The 8,924-nt window shown below is 48.8% G+C and overlaps 1 pseudogene; it reads right to left on the bottom strand.

Moving 5' to 3' along the window:
* Positions 1 to 810: 810 nt before the first annotated feature.
* The window catches only part of LOC147351876 (group XIIA secretory phospholipase A2 pseudogene), a 66,626-nt pseudogene continuing 58,512 nt past the window's right edge, over positions 811 to 8,924 (bottom strand).

Here is an 8,924-nt window from a genome sequence, read left to right as displayed (position 1 = left end):
CAGAATACGTCCTTCATTCACTCCGCAGATCTGATGACCGGCTCGGGGCCCCGAGGCTGAGAGTTGACGAAAAAGTAAATATGGCTCCCAAGTCCCACCCTGGGGGGCACTCCACAAACTAGCACGTCCCAAAGGTGGGCTCCTGCACTCACCAAACCTGCGGCTCTTCTAGTCTTCCCACAGCAGGGCTAGTTACATCAGCTCCTTCCATACGACCAGGCTGCCGGCTCTCACCCAACACCCAGTCTATCAGAAAATGCCGTCAGCTCTGCCTCAGAATCTCAGCCCCTCAGCCGATCGCTTCAGCCCAATCTAAGCCAAAATCATTGCTCTTTGGATTCCTATAATGATATCTACTCATCCCCTTCATTCTATTCCTGATACAATGATTTTTTGTGGAGGGGAATAAATGTGTATTTTAAATTTTACAGTAAACCAACATACTTCTTAAGTGAAGATTTCCCCATATTTCCAAGTAAGGTAATGTTGAACATACCTGATAACAAATTTTACATTTGGCTTCATTTTTTGGTAAATACAGTTGTGAAAATTGAGTCAGACTCTTTCTTTTAAAAATTTCTCCCTTTAACATGCACCCCTTGCTCAAGACAAAATCAAACACTAAGGCATCAACATCCAGGAAGATAACCTGCATTTGTTTCTTTCGTTTGAAGTTCTAATGTCAAGATAAGGTCTTAAAATAATCCTTTCACAAGAATAAGGCAGCTTTATGCTGTAAAAATGTGAGCTATTTGTCAAAGGTTGTGTTCTTCTGTCTTCATCTGCTGTGACCACCTGTCAGCATCTTCTTTAAAGATCATTTTTTTCTTCCTAGCAACACCTCCATGCGGCTCACTGGCTGTCCAGTACAGCTTACAGCCCAAATGTAAGCTTACATTGTCGAGCAAGAGCTCCGCGGTGGTTTCACATGCCTGCACCTGCTGAGCTGGCCCTGGTGTTTTCTGCACGTCTCTGCAAATCTTGGAGGGGCAACACTGAAGCTCATCACAGTCGTTTTTGTGTTTACCGCAGGTCTCACAGCACCCACCAGGTTGGCCGCAGCACTTTTTCAAGGACGGGATGCTGACGTTAACATGAGCACCAAACAGCGGGAGGCAGAGGGGAGGGTTTATATGCATAACATGGGAAAAGCTTAGATCCATCATTGCACTTACACTGGCAGAGCCTGTCCTTGCCTCCCAGGAAGTTGAATGCCCTTCCAGATGGCCTTCAGGGTGACCCTTCAGTCGGCAGTCTGGGCCTGCTCCTGGCACCTGAAAGTGGCAGTCAGGAGGAGGAGGAGGAGGAGGGCATGCACGGCGGCGCTGGGCCGACCCCCACGAGCCACCGTGGGTGCCCTAGGCAGTCTCTCGGGCTGGCTCCGTGCTGGCCCACTCCAAGCCCAGACACACACACACCTCCCCAACTCCCCCACCCTCCCCACTCTGGGCTGATGGCTGATTCCAGAACTGGGGCAGGAAGTACACAAGATGAGTCTGGAGCATCTTGTACCAGAGAGAAAGGCAGTGCTAAAAAAAAAAAAAAAAAAATTGATGGGGATATGTCAAAGGGCCACAGGAGTCAGTGAGAGAGCTCCCAATTTTAGCAACAAAATAAAATATTATTGGATTATAACCCAAATGTAAAATAAATATCTGTGAGTCCATTATAAATGTGTTGAGTAAATCAATAAATGGGGGGTAAAATCAATCTCTCATGCAGAAGAATTCCAAATAATGTTGATACTTCACCCTAAATGGGGGAGGGGGAGCATCACTTTCACCCAAATGTGGGCAGCACGCACTTCAAGAAGGGAAGTGAGAGTAGCTTCCCAGTAGAGAAACCTGACAAATACTGCCTCAGCCAGGTGATCAAGATCAACATCAAGAGCCATAAATCATGCTAATAAAATGTATCCTTAAGATGATCTGTGATGGAAATGGCACTTTACCTCTGTGATCTTGCTCCTGAAAACCCATAGCTCCAGTCTGATCATGAGAAAATATTAGGCAAATTCCAACCCAATATACCTGACCAGGACCTCTTAGTTTTGTAAAGGTCATCAAAAACAGAGAAAATCTAAGAAACTGTCACAGCCAAGAGAAGCCTAAGGAGACAAGCATAAATGTGGCATCCTGGATGGGATCCTGGAGCAGAAAGTGAAACTTAGGGAAACTAAGGAAATCTGAATAAACAGTAGACTTCAGTTAATAATAATAGTGGTTCATTAACCAAGGGTTGCAAATGCACCATTCTAATCTAAGACATCAAATCTAACCACGATTGTATGATCACTCATCTAGAGCCAGACATCCTGGAGTGCAAAGTCAAGTGGGCCTTAGGAAGCATAACTACAAACAAAGCTAGTGAAGGTAATAGAATTCCAGCTGGGCTATTTAAAATCCTAAAAATGATGCTGTTAAAGTGCTGCACTCAATATGCCAACAAATTTGAAAAACTCAGCAGTGGCTACAGGATTGAAAAGTCAGTTTTCATTCCAATCCCAAAGAAAGGCAATGCCAAAGAATGTTCAAACTACCACACAATTGTACTCATCTCATATGCTAGCAGAGTAATGCTCAAAATTCTCCAAGGTGGGCTATAATAGTACATGAACCGAGAACTTCCAGATGTTCAAGCTAGATTTAGAAAAGACAGAGGAACCAGAGATCAAATTGCCAACATCCATTGGATCATAGAAAAAGCAAGAGAATTCCAGAAAAACATCTACTTCATTGACTATGCTAAAGCCTTTGACTGTGTGGATCACAATCTGTGCAAAGTTCTTAAAGAGATGGGAATACCAGACCACCTTACCTGCCTCCTGAGAAATCTGTATGCAGGTCAAGAAGCAACAGTTAGAACTGGACATGGAAGAACAGACTGATTCCAAATTGGGAAAGGAGTACGTTAAGGCTGTATATGGTCACCTTGTTTATTTAACTTACATGTGGAATACATCATGAGAAACGCTGGGCTGGATGAAGCACAAGCTGGAATCAAGACTGCTGGGAGAAACATCAATAACCTCAGATATGCAGATGACATCACCCTTATGGTAGAAAGTGAAGAAGAACCAAAGAGCCTCTTGATGAAAGTGAAAGAGGAGAGTGAAAAAGCTGGCTTAAAACTCAACATTCAAAAAACTAAGATTATGGCATCTGGTGCATCACTTCGTGGTGAATAGATAGGCGCGCTGCAGTCCACGGGGTTGCAAAGAGTCAGACGTGACTGAGCGACTGAACTGAACCGAAACTAAGACATCAGTAACAGGAGGGATTGTGTATGGGGTGGGGCATGGGATTTGGGGGAACTCGCTGTACTATTTTAATTTTTCTATAAATCTAAACTGCTCTAAAAATAAAATCTATTAATAATTACAGCTCCTGGGACTTCCCTGGTAGTCCAGTGGTTAAGACTTTGCCTTCCAATGTAGGAGATGTGGGTTCAATTCCTTGGCAGGGAGCAAAGATCCCATATGCCTCATGGCCAAAAGTCCCAAAAAGATAAAACAGAATTGTAACAAATTCAATAAAGAGCTTTAAAATGGTCCACATCAAAAAAAAAAAAAAAAAATTACAGCTCTCCAGTGCCGTGTATCTCTTCTTGCCCTCTTCCCATCATGCTTATCAACGTTTAACATGCTACAAGTTGAGCTTGCTGCTGCTGCTGCTGCTAAGTCGCTTCAGTCGTGTCCGACTCTCCAATTTTCTTGAAGTGGTCTCTGCTGCTGCTGCTGCTGCTGCTAAGTCACTTCAGTCGTGTCCAACTCTGTGCGACCCCATAGACGGCAGCCCACCAGGCTCCCCCATCCCTGGGATTCTCCAGGCAAGAATACTGGAGTGGGTTGCCATTTCCTCCTCCAATGCATGAAAGTGGAAAGTGAAAGTGAAGTCGCTCTGTCGTGTCAATTCCTAGCGACTCCATGGACTGCAGCCCACCAGGCTTCTCCGTCCATGGGATTTTCCAGGCAAGAGTACCGGACTGGGGTGCCATTGCCTTCTCCGAAAGTTGAGCTTAGGTGTTTGTTATTGTCTGTTAATTCTCAAGAATCTAAGATCCCTACGGGTTTTGTCACTTCACTATTATAATCCCAGCACCTCGAGCAATCTAACAAATAAAAATACTAGGTGTTCAACAAGTATTTGCTGAATGATAAATTTCTAAATATAATCACTGTTAGTTTTTCCAGTTTTTTCTCTGTCTAAATATACTTAGTATTGTTTAAAATAAACACAAGGTCATAATGGTTTGCTGGTCTGCTACCTTCACTTGATAGCTCCTGATTACTTTTCCTTGCTATTTTTCTTTTACAGCATCATTTTTTAGAAGGTGCTGATGTGTGCAGGCCTAGCGTGAAGCAAATGGCTGTGATTCACGAGGCAAGTCTTTGGGGCTCCTCTTTCTGTCGGCTCCACCATGCTCATGTGGGCAGGAAGGATGGAGCTGTGCCAGGGCCGCCCTCTGACATCAGATCTGTGGGCACTAGATGCTGCTTGATGGTAAACTGGGCACGTCAGAACCCAAGGATTAAACAGCTTGCAAAATCCACTGGCTTGTCTGCGACCAACCAGAGGGCTGGGGCACATGCCCAGAACTTGTGCCAGCTCAGGAATAGTGGAAAACACTATCCATGCATACATTTGGGAGAACTGGAGCCAGGCCTGCCACAATCAGCCCCAGCCCACACCCAAGGCTGATGGTTACGGCCTCAAGCGCTCTGGAGAGCTGAGCTCCTGAGGGGTGGGCATGTGACTGGCAGACCTGCTCTCCAGGCACCTGGGTGGGAGCTGGGGAACCTGCCCCGCTGGCTGTTTCCCTAGTGGGAAGAGGGCAGTCTGGGCACGCTTCTGGGGAACCCAGTCGGCTGGGGGAGGAAACACTATGGTGTGTGTTGGGGCAGGTGGGAGGGTGACAAGGAACAAGGGGTATCCTTTCTCTGCACCTAGAGGCCATATGCCACTTGTCCTCCTTCCTGGCAGCAATACTGAGCCACCCAGACTTTGCTAGACATGTAAGAGTGCTAAAGATAAAAATACTCAAGGACATATGCCTCTGTGAACTGCTTTGCTAAATGTGTTTTAGGAGTCCTTCAGTTTCCCTCTAAACCACAATTTCACTCCATCCCCACTGGCTCCACTTACAAGAAGAAGGGAGACTGTTGTGGCCTTAAAACCACCGTGTGATGAAGGTGTGCGGATGCAAGTGTCCTCAGAGTGTGCCTGCCTGAGCGGCTCCAGCGGGCGAGTGCCCACTGTGTTCACCTGCGTGTGTGTGTACGTGCATGGCTGCTAGCGTGTGTGTGGACCCGTGTGCCCCTATTTGTGCTTTGGTGTCTTGCGTGCTTGCCTTCTTCCGCGTGAGCACCAGTGGGTTTGCCTGGGCACAAGGGTTTGTGTGGGTGTGTACTTGAATGTGCATGGATCTGTGTTCTTCTCATGAGTGGTGTGCCTCTCGTGTGAGGGCGTACGTGGGAGTGTGCACGAGTGGATGCGCTCCCATTGTGAGGAGCCAAGCGCTGCATGCCTTCTGTTTGAGTTCATGCTCATGATGTACATGTGCAGGGGGCAAGCTTTGAGGAAAAGAGATTCACCTTGGTCCCCCGCACCTGCCCTGGAAGACATTAGCAGGACTGTTTGTTTTTCTCTCTCACAGATGAGGCGCCCCTTTCTACCCTCGACATCTTCATCTGAAGTTTCTCCAAACCGTGCCAGTTCCATTCACCTCCCATCCATCTCTTGCCTTCACTAGCTCACCAGTTTGTAGCACTCTGGACCCCTGAGAGGCTCAGGAAGGGAAGGGCCCCTGAGTCACCTATTTTTGGTAAAAGCTGCATTCAGTATATCTCCTGGAGAGTCTCCATGTGCCTGAGCGACTAAAGGCCTCAAGAAGTCATGAAGTAAAAACACCTAAGTCAGTCCCACAGAGGGCTTCCTGGTTTGGAATGATGGTGCCAGCGGGGATGTGTGCAGCATGCTGTAGGGATGCCCTGTTTTGTGTGGGCGGCTGCCTCGCTTCTCCAGTGACAGTGTAGATGCCTCCACCGTCCGACTGATTGGTATTGTGTGGAGGAGACTGGGCCTGTCATAGGCTTGGGAAACACGTCCTGCCCTCCGCATCTGGGGCCTCAGGGAGTCCTGGTCTTGCCCCAAGAAGTGGCTGAGGTCTCACATTCGGCCTCAGGCCTCAGAGCTGGTGGCCAGGTCGCCAAACCTTCTCACCCAGCCCTGGTCTGGCCATCAGGGCTGCTGCGGCTGCTGCTCAGTCGCTTCAGTCATGTCCAACTGTGCGACCCCATAGACGGCAGCCCACCAGGCTTCCCCGTCCCTGGGACTCTCCAGGCAAGACCATTGGAGTGGGTTGCCATTTCCTTCTCCAATGCATGAAAGTGAAAAGTGAAAGTGAAGTTGCTCAGTCCTGTCCGACTCTTCTCGACCCCATGGACTGCAGCCTACCACACTCCCCCGTCCATGGGATTTTCCAGGCAAGAGTACTGGAGTGGGGTGCCATCGCCTTCTCCAGGGCAGAGGATGCTAAAGCAGCGGGCAGAAGGGAGACCGGCCCTCAACCCAGTCCTCCAGGACTAGAAGCCGAGTTTCTGATTCCAGGTCCAGTGCTCTGCCCCTCAGCATTTGCCCTGCCAGGCCAGGTGCCCATCCAGTCCTCAACTCCATGAAGTCTGGCAGCAAGACCTCAAAGCACAGTGGTCCTGCATCTTGACACTCAGCCAGGAGCGGGTAGAGAGCAGATACCTTCCTGCCAGTCCCACTCCTGATCTGACCACTGGTTCTAGAGACTGGGACAGAGTCAGGGAAGCTCCCTGCTCTTCTCTCCAGCTCCCCTGTAACACTGAAAGCAAAGTATGCAAATAATATGCAAATACAATCTCTTTGTATGTTTCCAAAAAAAAAATTGCAGAAGTAGAATAAAACCCCAGACTCTTTGACCCTCCCCGACCCCCAATCTCAGTCTGCGGACCAGAGGTGACCCCCTACAGTTCAGTGTCGCCTTCCGAGTTCACACTGATGGTTTTTTTGAAAAACAAAGTAGAATTCTACTCTATTTTCTGTGATTTGCCCTTTTTAAAATTTTAATTTAATCAAATCCACGTCAAGCCATCTTGATCAACCCATTATTTGTTATCAGCTGCACTGACCCCAGAGTGTTAAAGTTCCCCTCATTTACTAGATGGATCCCCACTGATAGAAGTGCTGTCTCCAATTTTTCGCTATTTCAGAGTCAAGAATGGTGCTGCAAATACCTTTCCACAAATCTCTGGGTGAGGGCACACGCGGAAAAGATGGATTCCTGCGCCTGGCACAGAGGAATCAGAGCAGGAGAATAAAAGAAAAGGAAGGAGGGTGAGGTTCTGAGAGGACCCCAGGTGCCGGAGACCAGAACGTCCCCCCTCCAACTCCCCCCCGGCGCCGCGCGTCTGCCGCCACCCGAGACTGGCCCTGGCGGAGATGCACTCTTTCCTCCCGGGAGTCCCGGCCCTCCGCGTTTCCGACGTCCGGCGGCCTCTAGCCCTTGCGGCCCCCACCCGCGCAGAGCTGCTTGAGCCTCGGAGGAACCAAAAAAAGCCGGCGCGTGGTGTGCGCGCGAGCAGCGTGGGGCCCTGGCGCTGCCGTTTTTAGCGTGCCTGGAGCCCAGAATACAGACTTAGTCACCCCCAGGAAACGCGGCCATAATATTTTTGGTTGCATAAGCAAACTAAATTAGAAATCTGGAGCGTGTTCAAGACCCTTAGATGCCAGCGCTCGGCGAGTGTGGGGGACCAGGGGAGAGACAGATGGGGATTAGGCGAATTGAGCATCCGGAGAATAATTTCCTCTTTTAATTTGGGTTCCACCGACCATGAAAGCAGCATTAGCCGTCCAGTTACATAACCACACCAGAACTCGGCTGGGGAGCGCAGCAGCCCGCGGACCGGCCTTCCTGCCTCTGCGCCTGCCTGCCTGCCTGCCTGGAGGAGGTGGGGGCTGTTTTCCACTGGCTCCTCTGCCAGTTCTCAGAGAACCTAAGTGAGGCGTCCAGGCCACACAGTTCCGGACTTGCACTCAGAATTTGAACTGGGTTTGCGTAGAGAGAGCTTCTCCATATTACTGGGCAGAGATGCAGTGTGGTGCAGCCTTCCAAGCCCGGGGGGCTCTGAACACAGCTTGGGAACGTCCACGATTGCATGGAATAATGGAAAACTGGAAATCTACCCATGTTTGACAATAAGGAGAATGGGCAAATGAACCACGTGGAGTGTTGGGTGCTGTGGCATATCCTAGAAGACAACAAAAGTCTTGGGGGTGATCCCTATTCAGACATGTTAGAGATACAGCATTAAGTGAAGAAGGGTAAGTTACAGAACAACGTGAACAGTATGGTCTCATTTATGTTAAAAGAAAAAGAAAACCACAAATCCCCAGCAAAGCTACCCCTGCATCTACGATGTTCAGAAAAGCAGATGCTATTAAAGGGGCCACGAGGGTGGCCTCATGGGGCTGGTCTCCTTTGAAAAGAGGCAGAGGCTAAAGAGAGGTCAGAGGGAAGTTCATATTTTACTCTGTATATTTCTGAACTGTTTGAATTTCTCACACCAGAATGTATTGTGTGTGCTTGTGTCATTTAGAAGCAAATCCTCAAAGACATAAAGGCTGGGAGCAGCCTTGCAGATGGAGGTTGGACTCCACCTCCAGCCACCTTCTCAGAAAGCAAGAAGGGAGGTCTGAATGTACTCAAAGTTGGAGGAAAGGGTGTCTTAAAGAGATGTGGCCTAGCACTTTGTTATCTGAAGAGGGAAACTGAAGCCCAGGATTTGACAGGGACTGGCCCCACCATTTCCCAGCAGCCGACAGCAGGCTGTGGGTTGTTAGCCTGTTGGCTCTTCCACCACCAGCCGCTCTGCCTCGCCAGTTCTCAAACAGCTGGGG

The sequence above is a fragment of the Bos grunniens genome, chromosome 19 (genome assembly GCF_055505025.1).
Source record: "Bos grunniens cultivar Pamir isolate PY7600 chromosome 19, Bosgru_T2T1.0, whole genome shotgun sequence".
Lineage (NCBI taxonomy): Eukaryota > Metazoa > Chordata > Mammalia > Artiodactyla > Bovidae > Bos > Bos grunniens.
The sequence above is the reverse complement of the archived record's forward strand: the minus strand, read 5'-3'. Positions and strand labels throughout refer to the sequence as shown.